The following is an 18,851-nucleotide window of genomic DNA, read 5'->3' on the forward strand; positions in this document are numbered from 1 at the left end:
CCGGAGCCGGTCGACCGAGCGGACAGCACGCTGGACTTGTGATCCTGTGGTCCTGGGTTCGATCCCAGGCGCCGGCGAGAAACAATGGGCAGAGTTTCTTTCACCCTATGCCCCTGTTACCTAGCAGTAAAATAGGTACCTGGGTGTTAGTCAGCTGTCACGGGCTGCTTCCTGGGGGTGGAGGCCTGGTCGAGGACCGGGCCGCGGGGACACTAAAAAAAGCCCCGAAATCATCTCAAGATAACCTCAAGATACAAAGTTGTCTGTAACAATAAAATTGGATCCAGAAACACCTCCTAACCATTTCCAGCCCCAATTTTTGTTTTTGTTTTCAATAAATAGAGACTAAGCTGAGACAAGATATACAGGTTTCGCAAAACACCTTATCTAACTGGTGGCTGCCCTGCTGGGGGACAGGAAGCCCTTATAACTGGCTGAACATGAGACCTCTTAACTACTGGGGTTAGGCAAGCCACTTGGTCTATTTGGTGTTCAGAGGCAGCGTCACTGTTATTGGTCTCATTTCATTAAAACTCACCGGATTTGTGATGTCGCAGTCAATAACATCAACAGTGGCAGTGTATTACGTGTGCCAACAGGTTGATTGATCAGTTTCAGCAGCGCTTAACCTGTTAAGGGTTAATTAAACAGACGGGTTGTGTTGTCTGTTTAATACAATTTTAGGATATTTCACACTACATTATTTTTAATATTTGTGTACAACTCATCTATAAGTACTTATACATATAAGCCTATATTGAGGCCCAAATATTTACCTATAACTGCTACCTTACCTTGAGGTTACCTTGAGGTGCTTCCGGGGCTAAGCGTCCCCGCGGCCCGGTCGTCGACCAGGCCTCCTGGTGGCTGGACTGATCAACCTGGCTATTGGACGCGGCTGCTCGCAGCCTGACGTATGAGTCACAGCCTGGTTGATCAGGTATCCTTTGGAGGTGCTTATCCAGTTCTCTCTTGAACACTGTGAGGGGTCGGCCAGTTATGCCCCTTATGTGTAGTGGAAGCGTGTTGAACAGTCTCGGGCCTCTGATGTTGATAGTTCTCTCTCTTGAACACTGTGAGGGGTCGGCCAGTTATGCCCCTTATGTGTAGTGGAAGCGTGTTGAACAGTCTCGGGCCTCTGATGTTCATAGTTCTCTCTTGAACACTGTGAGGGGTCGGCCAGTTATGCCCCTTATGTATAGTGGAAGCGTGTTGAACAGTCTCGGGCCTCTGATGTTGATAGTTCTCTCTCTTGAACACTGTGAGGGGTCGGCCAGTTATGCCCCTTATGTGTAGTGGAAGCGTGTTGAACAGTCTCGGGCCTCTGATGTTGATAGTTCTCTCTTGAACACTGTGAGGGGTCGGTCAGTTATGCCCCTTATGTGTAGTGGAAGCGTGCTGAACAGTCTCGGGCCTCTGATGTTGATAGAGTTCTCTCTCAGAGTACCAGTTGCACCTCTGCTCTTCAACGGGGGTATTCTGCACATCCTGCCATGCCTTCCTGGTCTCATGTAATGTTATTGTTATGCTATTTATAAAACAGAAGAAAGAAGCATTGTAAAAGAATTTCTTCAAAATTATTGAAATATATTGAAGTACAACAACCTGATACGTGTATTACAATAATACAATAATTATAAATAATTAAAAATAATAATAATTATTATTATTATTATTATACAGATGATTAACCATAGTGCATTAGAGCATTACCAGGTTAATCCTAATACCACGTAACTGGTGAATAGAAAACAAAAACGCAATGATATAGAGTTTCTAATCCACAAGGAGGATTGGAACCTGTACCCTGGGTATATACTCCTAAGCACTCGCTTTAAACCATTATGCCACGACGTGCTGGACACCCGTACAAACTGCTGATTCAACCGAAATATCTATTTAGGGTTCCTGAGGTTTGCACTGAAACCTAGTCAATAGGTTTCACATATTGCTGGTAGTGTCAGTTTATCCGTTGTTGTTGTTATAGATTCAGCTACTGGGAACAAAAAGTTCCAAGTAGCACGGGCTATGGTGAGCCCGTAGTGGACTTACCTGGCACAGGAGCGGGGCAAGTAGCACGGGCTATGGTGAGCCCGTAGTGGACTTACCTGGCACAGGAGTGGGGCTGTAACTTTGAGTTTGTCCTAAATACCCAACCCTTATCCAACCTTTCTTGTATCGCACATTACCTATTTCTTATCCCAATATATAAAATTGCTGAAGAAAATAAACCGAGGTATTCAATTTTATATACATTTTGAACACGGCAGTTAATAAGCAACGGCACACACAGGTTCGGTCATTAATGTTCAATAAGAGCAAAACACGTTAGCATTTAGGACGAAGACTAAGCCATCCAAAAGGTGGCACGGGCATGAATAGCCCGTAAGTGGTGGCCCTTATGAGCCATAACCAGTATCAGTAGATGATACTGGAGATCTGTGGAGGTGCGACTGCACCCTGCGTGACGGGAGATGTCTCCTGTGAGCATTTAGGAGGTAATGTTGGTTATATAGTTAATTAGGTAGTTCTCAGTTTCCCTTTTAAACTGGTTGAGAGAAGGGGGGTATATAGTCTTTCATGTGATGAGGAAGATCATTTCTCACTTTGTGGGAACCTTGATTTGCAGAACTCTCTGCTTTGGTTAAGTCACTCTCATGAAATATCGAAAATATATTCGTTTCTCGTGTGGTGCCAAAGAGTTCCGTTACTGTCCTGAAGGATGCCTCGTAGCCTGGTGGATAGCGCGCAGGACTCGTAATTCTGTGGCGCGGGTTCGATTCCCGCACGAGGCAGAAACAAATGGGCAAAGTTTCTTTCACCCTGAATGCCCCTGTTACCTAGCAGTAAATAGGTACCTGGGAGTTAGTCAGCTGTCACGGGCTGCTTCCTGGGGGTGGAGGCCTGGTCGAAGACCGGGCCGCGGGGATACTAAAAGCCCCGAAATCATCTCAAGATAACCTCAAGAAGATGCTGTTAAGGTCAAGACCGGCATAGCAGTTCAGACGGGAAGGGGATTAGGATAAGGATTTGGGATTGGACGGGGGGGGGGGAGGGAAGGAATGTGCCTTGTGGACGGTCGGGGATTGAACGCCGACCTGCATGAAGTAAGACCGTCGAGTCTAAATAATTACCATTCCAGGAAACATTGAGACATTGATTCCAGGAAATCCATTCCAACAATCATTTTGTCTTCTGGAGGTTATCTTGAGTTGATTTCGGGGCTTTAGTATCCCCGCGGCCCGGTCCTCGACCAGGCCTCTACCCCCAGGAAGCAGCCCGTGACAGCTGACTAACTCCCAGGTACCTATTTACTGCTAGGTAACAGAGGCATCAGGGTGAAAGAAACTGCCCATCGTTTGTCGCCGGCGCCTGGGATCGAACCCGGGACCACAGGATCACGTGTCCAGCGTGCTGTCCGCTCAGCCGGCAGGCTCCCTTACGTCTTGGTTGTTGTCAATCACGGCAGCATCAACACTTGATGTCTGACCTTGGAAGATTGATCTCCGTGTTTGCTCGGTGGTAAATTATGTCAATTTCTTGGTTGACGTTACGAATTCTGAAACCTGGAGCAGTTTGCTCCACCTGAAGGGCCACGTATAATCGGGCGATTTGGTCGTTAATGACGTTACAGCAGCTGGCGATGTCTATTATGTATCTATCGTACATAATAGACTCTTTGTATCGGCCCCATAACTATTCACGGTAGAATTATGGGATCTCTGGTGAAGTCTCGTTTAGTCAAACTTCGAACGACAAGAGTCGGCTTTGGGGTGAGTGACAATCTTATGGAGCAATTGTAGTTGTTCCATACGTTGTTCCAGACCATTCAGGTGGGGAACATTTTCTTGGACTACAATACCGTCCGGATCCTAACCTTCGTTTCACACACCCCGAACTCCGCGTCAAAAGTACCAACAACGACCCCATCTGGATTTCCTTCGTCACAGGGAAGGAATGAAGGATATCTTTACTCTTTTCTCTAAATCCACAGTCAATGGCAGTTTATAGGGAGATGTATATTATGCAAGCGACGGTGTCTACGTTGAAATTCACTGCAGTTTGGCCCAGCTTGCAGGGAAGGTGGAGTGGCCTCGACGCAGTCCTGAATAGTCAGCCCTAAAGTTCTGAACAGCCAGCCCTAAAGTTCTGAACAGCCAGCCCTAAAGTTCTGAACAGCCAGCCCTAAAGTTCTGAACAGCCAGCCCTAAAGTTCTGAACAGCCAGCCCTAAAGTTCTGAACAGCCAGCCCTAAAGTTCTGAACAGCCAGCCCTAAAGTTCTGAACAGCCAGCCCTAAAGTTCTGTACAGCCAGCCCTAAAGTTCTGAACAGCCAGCCCTAAAGTTCTGAACAGCCAGCCCTAAAGTTCTGAACAGCCAGTCCTAAAGTTCTGAACAGCCAGCCCTAAAGTTCTGAACAGCCAGCCCTAAAGTTCTGAACAGCCAGCCCTAAAGTTCTGAACAGCCAGCCCTAAAGTTCTGAACAGCCAGCCCTAAAGTTCTGAACAGCCAGCCCTAAAGTTCTGAACAGCCAGCCCTAAAGTTCTGAACAGCCAGCCCTAAAGTTCTGAACATCCCACCATGTTGATACACGCCCCCAGGCTCTCTAGCATCTGTATATCGCATCAGTCTGGAGCAAGCCACATCAGCCTTAACTAAATAAGTTAGCTGTTATTTATTACTTCCCTCACTATGCACTATTACTGCACTATACAAGCAGGAGCCACTAATACAGCTTGTTAACATACTCCATAAGCCTCTGGCAACAAACACAAAAATTATATACAAGCAAGTTATTAATCTTAAAATTTGACAACTGTGCACAATGATTGTACAAAATAAAGTAATTGTAATAATTATACAGAACCTCGTTCGTAAAGTCGAAGATTTAAGTGTGGAAAATATTCTTCAAATTCCTTATCATATCATGACTTGTCATCAGTAATATTATATTCTGAGGACAAGATATATAATTTTATATTATATTTTTTGTGCACTACAGATGCAAGCTGAAGTTGGCTTTGTTTTTGCCTAATGGGTTGAATCTGGAGCACCATCAAAATTATTAAAAGTTGTGATCTGGGAGCCTTTCAGAGATTTTCCTTAAGTGGAGGTAATTGACCATTGATCGTGAAGGATAGCGTCGGGGTGATGGGGGGTGAGGGGTGAGTGAGTGGGGTGGGGGGAGGAGGGGTGGGGGGAGGGTTAAGAGTGTATGGGTAGGTTGGTGGGAGGGGGTAAGAGGGGGGGCAGGGAGTGTATAAAAATAGGGGGGGAAGAGTATTTGTGAGGAAGAAGAGCGAGGGATATGAGTGTGCCTGTGAGGAGAGTGAGACCAAAGATGAGGATGTATGTGTGTGTGTGAAGGAGTTTAGTCTCTGTATTACATTATTTGTGCCTGCAGGATCGAGCTGTTAGCTCTTGGATCCCGCCTTTCTGACCGTCGGCTGTCTAATGTACAGACTCCCTTCTCATTTATTTATTTTTTCTGTTATATCTACTACAAATATTTCTCAGACACACACGCACACACATTCCCAGGATGCAACCCTGAGCAACTGTCTGACTCCAAGGTGCCTCACTGGGTGAGCAGAGGCATGTGGTGAAAGAAACTCTGCTTATTTTTTTTCTGCCTCAGCCGGAAATTGTGTACTCACCTAGTTGTGCTTGCGGGGGTTAAGCTCTGGCTCTTTGGTCTCGTCTCTCAACCGTCAATGAACAGGTGTACAGGTTTCTGAGCCTATTGGGCTCTATCATATCTACACTTGAAACTGTGTATGGAGTCAGCCTCCACCACATCACTGCCTAATGCATTCCATTTGTCAACCACTCTGACACTGAAAAAGTTCTGTCTAATATCTTTGTGGCTCATTTGTGTATAGATATTCCAAGATAACAGCCACACAGCAACTTCTGAAGGATGTATCCTTCTGAAGATGTATTATTAAATACGAAACTATTTAAGGAAATTTCCTCTTTCAATTCTTCCTTCGTGGTCTGACATTGTCATATATATATATATATATATATATATATATATATATATATATATATATATATATATATATATATATATATATATATATATATATATATATATATATATGAATGAACATAGACATATTACACATAAATGTATACTCTGATGCTAATGAGCATGTATTACTGTCCCTCTCCTTGTAGACATTTATGTTTGTTTTGTACTATTGTGTAATTGTTGTGTGTGTGTTGAAGTGTAATTGCAAGAATGGGGTTAACTTAGACACAAATGTCGAGTTGGCTGTTGGGCCAAATAACTACTCTTTATCTTGGAATTATCTAGGATGCTGATGTTCAACAATTATGTATTGTTGATGTTATTGTTAAGGATCTTCTGCTCTCCAGAAGGTATGCAAGCTCTTGGTCCCCAGCTGTGTGGGAGTGTGTCGGGTCGTCTAGTTTCGTGGTTGTTTTCCACTGTGACGATGTCAACGCCATCTGTTGAGCGCACCCGACCCCATTTTATGTTCCCCTAGTGTAACGCTGTGATCTAATTGACCCCTGTGTAGTTTATTTATTACTAATCACATTTTACTCCTCAGAAGTGATGTGGGTGGTATCTTGGTCGACAAGAATCAGTCCACCCAGGGCAGTCCTGAACTTAAGATGTGTTCCAGTGGGAACAAGTGGCCGAGTCCTGGTTTTGCGCCCTGGAGAGGCCACTCCAGACCGACAACCAGAGCGCAACTCCATAGTCTCCTGAGACTGATGGATGACTACTGCTACTACTACTAAGCTTGCGACGGCGCTGGAACCAATCGTTTGGTGTATGCCTTTCCATTGGAGACTTTCAGCGCCGTGGAGAGGGGGGACCTGCTGCATGGGTAACAGCTTCTCCCCCGAATCAACCTACCCTGGCTTAGCGCCCTGGTGAGGCCATTCCAGACCGACACCCAGAGCGCAACTCCATAGTCTCCTGAGACTGATGGACGCCTACTACTACTATTACTACTACTACTACTACTACTACTACTACTACTACTGCTACATCCATATCCTGGTGAATGGTTGATGTAGACAAACGTTCAGTGATCGTATAAATATTTATTTATGACATTCAGGTGGTGTCTTACCCCGACCGTCCAAGTGGGTTGAGAACCCGCATCTTTTCTCTGTCCTATGTTAAATCCTTATACTCACATCCTCTCTAAGTGCTATATAGTCGTCATGTTCTCAGTTGTCTCAACACTCCTTCTCCATGAACTTCAGGGTTCTGTAGATAGTGCTTTTGTTCTAATATTTTTCTTCAGTGTCTCAAGCAGAGAAATGGGGTCTATAGATTCTCGTTTGAGTTGAGTTTTCTCTGACTTAGGATTTATTCTAGTAGTGGTAATAATTCTCAAGTATAATACCAAGTTGTTTTTTAAAGTCTAGACAATTATTTATCACTTAGGGAGCCGGTGGCTGAGCGGACAGAACACTGGACGAGTGATCCTGTGATCCCGGGTTCGATCCCGGGCGCCGGCGAGAAACAATGGGCATAGTTTCTTTCACCCTAGTGCCCCTGTTACCTAGCAGTAGATATAGGTACCTGGTAGTCAGTCAGTTGTCACGGGCTGCTTCCTGGGGGTGGAGGCCTGGTCGAGGACCGGGCCGCGCCGACACTAAGCCCCGAAATCATCTCAAGATAACCTCAAGATAATCACTTATGTGTGTGTGCTCCTGGAGCATGCTCACTGGTAGATTTGTGAGTATATAATCTGATCTGTAAATCTGTAAAGAGATCTGCCCGAAACGCTGCGCGTGCTAGTGGCTTTACAAGACTGTAATTACCATATTTGTATCCTCACATTCCTTATGTACATTCTTGTATATGCATAAATAAATAAATAAAATAAATAAATATAGTTTGTTTATATATCTTTAATGATTAATTAATGATTTATTCTGAATATTTTCTCTCATTACTTTTGTTTGTAAATCTTGTTCTTAATCTATATTATCGCCACAATTTTCTCCCCCAAACACGTGTTTGGTGTTCAGGTGTTTACTAAACCCATCAGGTGTTTGTTTTTCAGGACATTCAAGGGTTTCTTAGATCAATACACTCAGTGTTTTGGCTTATATTTTTGTACAGATTCTGGTGTGCCCTCGGCGATCGTTCTTCAGTACAGTGTGTGTGTGTGTGTGTGTGTGTGTGTGTGTGTGTGTGTGTGTGTGTGTGTGTGTGTGTGTGTGTGTGTGTGTGTGTGTGTGTAGTGAGGTCAGAAACCGGGCCGCGGGGGACCTTGACCCCCGGAATCAACGCAAGGTAAGCCACAATGAGCAATTGTGGCTTACCTTGGCCACACTTACTCGTGGCCACATTCTGTGGCCACGAGTGTGTTGTCAGAGCAACGGAACGTTGTGTATGTTGTAGTGTTGTCAGATCAACAGAATGTTGCTGAGTTTTGGTGTGGAATGTTGTCAGATCAACAGATCCTAGGGACATGGGAGCGTTGTATGGTGAGATTTTAGCATGGTGCTTTTCATATTACATTTGTCTACCTCGATAAATTCAGGAGTTTTGCCGGACGTTTCCTCACCTATGAAGCTACATTTTAATGTTTTCCGGAATCACGCAGCTCCTCTGAGCTACTTCAAGCCCAACCCAGCCATTCCCAGCTCCTCTTATCTACTTCTAGGAATTCCCTGTCACACCCAGCCACTCTCAGCCCCTCCCAGCTGCTCCCAGCGAAGCCACCGACCACCACTGTTAATAACAATAATATTCCCGGGCGGTTATAAGTGAAGACGACTGGAACACAGAGTTCCAGTTCCTGCAGGAGGTCTGGCCCGGAGGAAGATGTGGCCCACGGACAGGTGTGGCCCTCAGGGAGGTGTGGCCCTCAAGATGTGGTCCCCCTCAGGGAGGTGTGGCCCTCAAGATGTGGTCCCCCTCAGGGAGGTGTGGCCCCTCAAGATGTGGTCCCCCTCAGGGAGGTGTGGCCCTCAAGATGTGGTCCCCCTCAGGGAGGTGTGGCCCTCAAGATGTGGTCCCCCTCAGGGAGGTGTGGCCCTCAAGATGTGGTCCCCTCAGGGAGGTGTGGCCCTCAAGATGTGGTCCCCTCAGGGAGGTGTGGCCCTCAAGGGGGGTGTGGCCCTCAAGGGGGGTGTGGCCCTCAGGTAGGAATGATATTCGGGGAAGTGTGGCCTTGGGAAGGCGTTACCCTGGGGAAGGTATGGCACTATGGAAGGTGTGGCCCTCGGGGAGGTATGGTCCTGAGGGGGGACAGGTATGGCCCTCGGGGAGGTATGGTCCTGGGGGGGCAGGTGTGGCCCTGGGGGGGGGGGAAGGTGTGGCCCTTAGACATCATCTAAGTAAATCACCTTCGAGCTTACCCAAATATATAGCATGAAAGTATAATTACTATCTAATTAAAAAGCAACAACAGGAAGACCCCGCAGGATGTCCCTTCGCCCAGAAGATGTTCCTTGACGTCTTCTAGTCCTCAGGGGATTCCTGTGGGGCCTCTCGTCCTTCAGTATACCCCTCCCCCTAGATGTCCCCCTCGCCCTCAAGGATGTTCCTGGATGTCCCGCTCGTTCTCAAGGATGTCTCTGGATGTTCCTCTAGTCCTTAAGCATGTACCTGGATATCCCTCTTCGCCCACAAGGATGTCCCCCTGGATGTCCCCCTCGCCCACAAGGCTGTCCCCCTGGATGTCCCCCTCGCCCACAAGGATGTCCCCCTGGATGTCCCCCTCGCCCACAAGGATGTCCCCCTAGATGTCCCCCTCACCCACCAGGATGTCCCCCTGGAAGTCCCCTCGCCCACCAGGATGTTCCCCCTGGATGTCCCCCCCCTCGCCCACAAGGATGTCCCCCTGGATGTCCCCCCCCTCGCCCACAAGGATGTTCCCCCTGGATGTCCCCCTCGCCCACAAGGATGTCCCCCTGGATGTCCCCCCCCCTCGCCCACAAGGATGTCCCCCTGGATGTCCCCCTCGCCCACCAGGATGTTCCCCCTGGATGTCCCCCTCGCCCACAAGGATGTCCCCCCTGGATGTCCCCCTCACCAACCAGGATGTCCCCCTCGCCCACAAGGATGTCCCCCTCGCCCACAAGGATGTCCCCCTCGCCCACAAGGATGTCCCCCTCGCCCACAAGGATGTCCCCCTGGATGTCCCCCTCGCCCACAAGGATGTCCCCCTGGATGTCCCCCTCGCCCACAAGGATGTCCCCCCTGGATGTCCCCCTCGCCCACAAGGATGTCCCCCTGGATGTCCCCCTCACCCACAAGGATGTCCCCCTGGATGTCGCCCTCCCCCACAAGGATGTCCCCCCTGGATGTCCCCCTCACCCACAAGGATGTCCCCCTGGATGTCGCCCTCGCCCACAAGGATGTCCCCCTGGATGTCCCCCTGGATGTCGCCCTCGCCCACCAGGATGTCCCCCTGGATGTCCCCCTCGCCCACAAGGATGTCCCCCTGGATGTCAGGGATAATTGGCACGTCAAGAGGGCGAGGCCGCGCCGCTCTCAGCGTAAACACACACAAAGCGACAACCCGTTTAATTTAACTTCCGTTCTCCCTCTTGGTCCGTGTGTGTGTATCTTTGGGCTTCCGACGGCCCCCACTTCGAGGGGGACACTCCAGCGCTAATGGCGCGTGAGGCTCTCTGCCCTCACGTGGGAAAGGGGATGTGGGGAAGAGGGGAGAGAGAGTGGGAGAGGGAGTTACGGGAAGGAAGAGAGGGAACAGGGTAGGTGGGAGGGGGTAGAGTATGGGGGATTAAGTGAGTAAAGAAGAGGGAGAGGGAGAGAGAGAGATGATGTAGGAGCGTAAATAGTAGACGAGGAAATATTGGTTGGGATAAAGGTGATATATAAGGAGAGGGAAAAGGAAGATTGAGAAGAGAAAGAACACAACGAGATTGCAGAGGTAGCGGGGGGGGGGGAGAGGGAGGGGTGTGAGAGGTGAGGAAACACCTAGGTGAGAGAAGAGATATGGAGCAAGAGAGGTCGACATTGGAAAAGAATGAGGAAGAACAGTGAAGAAGGAGGAAGACCAAGGAAGAAAGAGGAAGGACAGGGAAGGAGGGGGGTAGGACACGGACTAACCTACCAGAGGACCCATAACAGAAAACGGGACATTGGATCAATTTCGCGATCCGCGACCCACTTTTTCTGTACGACAGTTTTTTTTTGGGGGGGAGGGGGCCTTAGGTAGAATATACGTCAAAATACGTCGTGCTATATTGGCAGGGGGGCCAGAGTTACGTCACCTGCGGCCAGAGTTGCGTCACCTGCGGCCAGAGTTGCGTCACCTGCGGCCAGAGTTGCGTCACCTGCGGCCAGAGTTGCGTCACCTGCGGCCAGAGTTGCGTCACCTGCGGCCAGAGTTGCGTCACCTGCGGCCAGAGTTGCGTCACCTGCGGCTAGAGTTGCGTCACCTGCGGCCAGAGTTGCGTCACCTGCGGCCAGAGTTACCGCAGGAGATGAGGAGCCTCCCGGCTGCGGCGGTGACGAGCGGCAATAACCATAATGGGCCAATATTGAGGGGTGATGGTGGTACTAATGAGCCAGTATGTTGTTATACGTGACTCTCTCTCTCTCTCTCTCTCTCTCTCTCTCTCTCTCTCTCTCTCTCTCTCTCTCTCTCTCTCTCTCTCTCTCTCTCTCTCTCTCTCTCTCTCTCTCTCTCTCTCTCTCTCTCTCCTTCCCTCGCTCTCTCTCTCTCTCTCTCTCTCTCTCTCTCTCTCTCTCTCTCTCTCTCTCTCTCTCTCTCTCTCTCTCTCTCTCCTTCCCTCGCTCTCTCTCTCTCTCTCTCTCTCTCTCTCTCTCTCTCTCTCTCTCTCTCTCTCTCTCTCTCTCTCTCTCTCTCTCTCTATAGCGGCATCCTCACGTTTTTCAGGACCAGCTGAGGTATAGGTGTTGTAATTAGCTGCAGAGACCATAGTGAAGTCGCAGTTCTGTTAATGACGTGAGTGTATGAGTGAGTGTATGCGTGAGTGTATGAGTGAGTGTATGAGTTAGTGTATGAGTTAGTGTATGAGTTAGTGTATAAGTTAGTGTATGCGTGAGTGTATGAGTGAGTGTATGAGTTAGTGTATAAGTTAGTGTATGAGTGAGTGTATGCGTGAGTGTATGAGTGAGTGTATGAGTTAGTGTATGAGTTAGTGTATGAGTGAGTGTATAAGTTAGTGTATGCGTGAGTGTGAACATAAGTGAACGCGTGCGTGCACGTGTGAGCGTGCGCGTGTACGCACGTATAATGAACGCCAGGCATTTGTTTCGGCCTATACACTATTACGAACAACAGGTACGAAAAGACGATAAGAAATAAACGTACACAAAAATCCATACGTATAGGAAAGAATGTTTGTCTGTTTGTCTGTTCAAAGAAGGTGGCCAGACGCTTTTGGTTAGCCTCACGAAATTGTGCAGGGTAAGTGGTCTGGGGTCTGGGCAATACATAGGGTGATCGGGGGATCGAGCCCTGTGTTACTGGTGAAGGCAATAGCAAATTACACTAATTTTCAAGCTGTATAAATAAAAATAATTCATCTTCACTATGGATAATGAATGAAGGGGGAAGTGGTGAAGGGGGGGATAAGGGGGAAGGGGGAAATAGTCCCTGGCTGCACCCAGAGGGGGGTAGAGAAATCTCCCCCCCCCCCCTCCCCTTTCCCCCTTTCACCACCCTTCACCACTGGTTAGGAAAGTGTTGAAGAGTAAGGAAGGTGGTGAAAGAGAGAGAGGGGGGGGAGGGAGGCCGGTGGTGCCCAGGGGTAGTGTAAGATAGTTGTATTAAGTGAAGATAGTTGTATTGATCACATTCACTCCAAAAAGTCTTCCACTTACGGGGCTATTCATGCCCGTGCCACCTCTTGGGTGGCTTAATCTTCATCGATCAATAGATGAGGGTGATCCTGCGCAGTGCAGATAGTTACAGTAGTGCAGGTAATGTTTGCAGTGAAGATAGTTACAGTGGCATGACGGTTTGCGAGTGGTTAAGATGGTTAGAGTGAGGAAGATAGGGTGAAGTTAAGGGTTAGTGATGACGGTCATCCGTAGTGAAAAATTAATGTTTTAATTTTTTCCTCATCTTGGTTGTGTAGCGAAGATGCTCACAGTAGTTAAGATGGCTTCACGCCCCAGGAACGCTGCGGGTATCCATAAGAGTACCGGTAAGATGGGAACAGAGAGAGAGAGAGAGAGAGAGAGAGAGAGAGAGAGAGAGAGAGAGAGAGAGAAGGAGAGAGAGAAAGAGAGAGAGAGAGAGAGAAAGAGAGAGAGAGAGAGAGAGAGAGAGAGAGAGAGAGAGAGAGAGAGAGAGAGAGAGAGAGAGAGAGAGAGAGAGAGAGAGAGAGAGAGGGGGGGGAGAGGGAGAGAGGGAGAGGGAGAGAGAGAGACCCTGGTGCGGCCGGCAAACCTCTTAGAATAACATAAATGCCTTACTTATCAATAAAGTGACGTACAGAGATTGCCCCACACACACACACACACACATACACATTACGGCCCTGAACAACCCACTCTCTCTTCACGATACAAGCACAATATGGCGCGCGAGCGATAGTTTGTCCTTTGAATACGTCGTTTTGACGACCCAATCGACAAACGAGGCAGCTTGTTTGTGTGAAGATCAAATGTTTTAACTTCCAAGCGGCGGCTGGCGTCGTTAAGGAAAAACGAAGTGTCAGGCGAAATTAGAAATAACTTTCAACTCTGAAAAGAGTCGGAATGTTTATATTCAATAACTTAATTTACCTGCAAGTAAAAACTAGTCGCTGTTTGGAAGCCTTTAACTGGAGTGAACAGAGAGAACGATTAGTTATGATGCTCCGAGTCTAATTAAGAATTCGGGAGCACAAGTGTATCTCCAGAGATTATCGTACCCAGCCATCTGCAAATATATATATATATATATATATATATATATATATATATATATATATATATATATATATATATATATATATATATATATATATATATATATATATGTCGTACCTAATAGCCAGAACGCACTTCTCAGCCTACTATGCAAGGCCCGATTTGCCTAATAAGCCAAGTTTTCCTGAATTAATATATTTTCTCTAATTTTTTTCTTATGAAATGATAAAGCTACCCATTTCATTATGTATGAGGTCAATTTTTTTTTATTGGAGTTAAAATTAACGTAGATATATGACCGAACCTAACCAACCCTACCTAACCTAACCTAACATATCTTTATAGGTTAGGTTAGCTTAGGTAGCCGAAAAACCTAGGTTAGGTTAGGTAAGGTAGGTTAGGTAGTCTAAAAACAATTATTTCATGAAAACTTGGCTTATTAGGCAAATCGGGCCTTGCATAGTAGGCTGAGAAGTGCGTTCTGGCTACTAGGTACGACATATATATATATATATATATATATATATATATATATATATATATATATATATATATATATATATATATATATATATATATATATCACTAAGAACTCTTTGACCCGGCCAGGATTCGAACCCATGCCGTCCAGGATCCCCCCTAAACGTACACAGTACCGTGACCACCGCACCAATGATCGTCTATAAGGATTGGTCAGTCTTGGCGCTTATTAACTAAGCTTCCTGACCAGGGGACCAGGGGACACTTCTTAAATCAACATATAAACACCTAACCTAATTTTATAATGGGCCAAACTATGGGAAATCTTTCAAAATATAATTATGTAAAATGACTTTAGGTCAAATGGGGTTTGTTATTAAACCGCGGGACAAGTATCTCGAGTAACTTGGTTGACAGGTTCTCCGGTGTCTCATTTATGACCGATTGTTGATAGTTTGGTGGTTTTTGTTGGGGGGGGGGGGGAAGATGGTCTTTTAGTCATTCGTGAGGCCTCCCCTGCCCATACACCCCTTGCTCGCGCCTTGCCAGCCAGCCCAGGCAACAGCCGAGTTGCCAGATGAGGCAACTCCTCCACCCCTACTAGCCAGGAAAAACTCTCACCCTGCTAGTCAGTAACAACTCCTCCAACCTACTAGCCAATAGCAACTCCCCCAACCTGCTAGCCAATAGCAACTCCCACTCTGCTAGCCAATAGCAACTCCCCCAACCTGCTAGCCAATAGCAACTCCCAATCTGCTAGCCAATAGCAACTCCCCCAACCTGCTAGCCAATAGCAACTCCCCCAACCTGCTAGCCAATAGCAACTCCCCCAACCTGCTAGCCAATAGCAACTCCCCCAACCTGCTAGCCAATAGCAACTCCCCCAACCTGCTAGCCAATAGCAACCCCACCCTGCCCACCACGAAACTAGCAGCAGCGGCAGTGTTTCACATTGCCTTACTAAGTGCGTGATACAGAGTCGCCGAGTGAGTGCCAGTGTGAAGCTCTCGTTTTCTTAAGTGTAGCGGAGTGATATGACTCTCCAGCCCTAACCTCTATGCTAGAGCACTCCGAGAACACATCGCCCCCGGGGCCCCTGTTGGGTACCATGAACCGACAGACACATCAAACAGCGTGTTTACAGTCATTGTTTTCTCCCCCGCTAATTCTGGGAGCTCAGAGTCGCTTAATCCTGAGCAACACACAGTCAGCATAACTGATTCTCTTTTTATTTTTTTTTCACACTGATGACGGTAAACATAATAATATTTGCCAATTGATGTATGGGGAAAAGTATTATGTATTATCCGTTATTGATGTGTCTCTCGGACACATAGGAACACATATTATACCTGTTCAGAATAATAACTGTGAATCGTGACTGATAAAAAAAAAAACACCTGAGCCCTCGTATGTGTACATGGGTATGTTAATGGATTCGAAAGCTCGGAAAATATATAGCAAATGCGAACTACCCCTCACCCCCCCCCCTCACCCCACCCTCCCCCACCCGAAAAAAAATTAACAGTGATTAATTACATAAGAGCATATAACTACATGTGAAAAAAACAGTGATTGATGACGTGAAATTGTTGTGAATATTGTGTAGAAAATTTGTGGAAGTCCCTGTTACCTAGCAGTAAATAGGTACCTGGGAGTTAGTCAGCTGTCACGGGCTGCTTCCTGGGGGTGGAGGCCTGGTCGAGGACCGGGCCGCGGGGACACTAAAGCCCCGAAATCATCTCAAGATAACCTCAAGAAGTTGATAACGTATTGCAGTAATCAAGCGCCGTACAACAACCTCAAATAACATAAGTGATTACTTTTTTTTTTTGAGGAAAATGGTTGTGGATTAATGATTAATGATTGTTCGGCTCTGGCCAAATCGTCGGATCGTCCAGACATGATTACTTCTGCTGTCCGTCGACGGTCCATCAAGACGAGGTAAGTACCCGATAATAATGCAGCTACTGTTGTTGTTGTTGTATAAGATTCAGCTGCTGGGAACGAAAAGTTCGAAGTAGCACGGGCTATGGTGAGCCCCTAGTAGACTTACCCTGCACAGGAGCGGGGCTGTAACTTAAATGCATCTACCTCCTCCTCCTCCTCCTCCTCCTCCTATCTTGTAGCAACACTTCTCCTGTCCCTAGCCCCAGGGCCAGATTCACGAAAGCACTTACGCAAAAACTTACGAACCTGTACATCTTTTCTCAATCTTTGGCGGCTTTGTTTACAATTATTAAACAGTTAATGAGCTCCGAAGCACCAGGAGGCTGTTTATAACAATAACAACAGTTGATTGGCAAGTTTTCATGCTCGTAAACTGTTTAATAAATGTAACCAAAGCCGTCAAAGATTGAAGAAAGATGTACACGTTCGTAAGTGCTTGCGTAAGTGCTTTCGTGAATCTGACCCCCTGTCCCTAGTCCCTGTCCCTGTCCCTAGTGTTTTAACTTGGCTGCTGACCTGAGAATGGCTATAATAATTGCTCAAGGTACCAAGTTCAGTATCTTCGTTCGGTCCGTTCTCCGTAATTTGCCACAACATACAAAATAAGGGGATAATACACGTACCCAACCCACCCCCCTAACCCAGTCAACCTGAGCATAGAAAATGGAGATATTTTGTGGGCAACTACAGTTGTCCGTTTGGGGGGTACCATTAATTTTGTCCGTTTGGGGGGAACCATACGACTCGTGAGATGAGAAGACGGACTGTTTCGTGAAGGATAATTTTTTGGGGATCGTTGGTAGTATCCCTGGTGGTATCCCTGGTGGTATCCCTGCTGGTATTCCTGGTGGTATCCCTGGTGGTATCCCTGGTGGTATCCCTGGTTTTCATCCCACGTTGTCAATCACGTCCAGCACACGTAGGAAGCAGGAAGGATTTATTTTTAATCCTGAAGTCGAAATGATGTCGAAAATTGACCTTGCTGGGTACCTTAGAACCCACGTACCCGGCCTGCTGGGTACCTTAGAGCCCACGTACCCTGGCTGGGTACCATAGAGCCCACGTACCCTCGCTGGGTACCATAGAGCCCACGTACCCTGGCTGGGTACCATAGAGCCCACGTACCCTCGCTGGGTACCATAGAGCCCACGTACCCTGGCTGGGTACCGAACACCCCATGTACCCTGGTTGGGTAACGTACAGTGAATTATAGGCGTCCGAACCATGTCTTGAAAATCTAACATAGCAACCCGCTCCCTCAAAATAACGTCGCTTTGCGCTCGAAGCTGAATGAACTTAATTTGAATTCTTCTGAATTTTATTTCGGTTTGGAATCTCCAGTTCTGGATTTGATCAAGTTGATGGACTTAATAGACTTGCTAGTCTTATTTGGTGGAATTAGGCCAAGTAGGTCTTTGACTAAGTTTAGGTAATCATCTGTGGTTTGGGTGGTCAGCTCTCACACCCTGACCATGTTACACAGACAGAAATATATATTATATACATTTTGGTAAGGATTAGACCAGTGGAACACCATATGCAGGCGATGAGTCACAATAACGTGGCTGAAGTATGTTGACCAGACCACACACTAGAAGTTGAAGGGACGACGACGTTTCGGTCCGTCCTGGACCATTCTCAAGTCGATTGGAATTTAAACAAGTCGAAACGTCGTCGTCCCTTCAACTTCTAGTGTGTGGTCTGGTCAACATTGGAACACCACTTCAATCACCCTCTGTGGCTGGGTACTCAGTTACTAAGGAACTACATGCGGTGGAATGGATCTATAGCCCCCTTCCGTGTAGGGAAGATGTGAGTGATAGGGAAATTTGTCTTGGAAGATCTCTCTAGCACAGCATACGACTTCTAGTCCACCTCCACCACTCCTCCCTCTTTCTGGTCGACCCCCCTACCACTCTCCCTCTCTCCAGTCGGCCCTCCATCACTCCCCCCACTCTACAGTCGACCCTACACCACTCCTCCCTCTCTGTTGGTCAAGCAGAAGCCGTTGCCACTCACAGGGAAAGCGACAAGTCAAACTAGTAGAGGACAATGAACCACTGGTACAGTCTTAATGTTCCTATAGCATCCTAGACGCTTGGGCCATCGGGAGAAAATTCTTGGAGCTTGCTCAGGGATCTGGGTTCTAGTCTTGTCGAAACAACAGAGAAACCCTAAAGCAGCCAGTTTATTTCGTTGGCAGCGTCCGAGAAGGTCGAAGAAATATGTACCTTCCAGGAAGCCATTTGTTTTGTGATCCAGTTTCTTTTAGAAATGTAACTTTGTTGAATACAAAAATAAGTAAAATATTGTGTGGTCGGGGAAGCTTGTTCTCACCAGGATTCTGATAAAAAAGCCAAGATTTTTTGCCCCGAGACTATGTCTACCCACCGTAGCCCCGGAAGTATATATATATATATATATATATATATATATATATATATATATATATATATATATATATATATATATATATATATATATATATATATATATTAGTATATTTTGGTAGCAGTCTTTCCTGTAGACATATATTATTAAACATATATATATATATATATAT

This window comes from Procambarus clarkii, chromosome 37 (assembly GCF_040958095.1).
Source record: "Procambarus clarkii isolate CNS0578487 chromosome 37, FALCON_Pclarkii_2.0, whole genome shotgun sequence".
In the NCBI taxonomy this organism is placed as follows: Eukaryota; Metazoa; Arthropoda; class Malacostraca; order Decapoda; family Cambaridae; genus Procambarus; species Procambarus clarkii.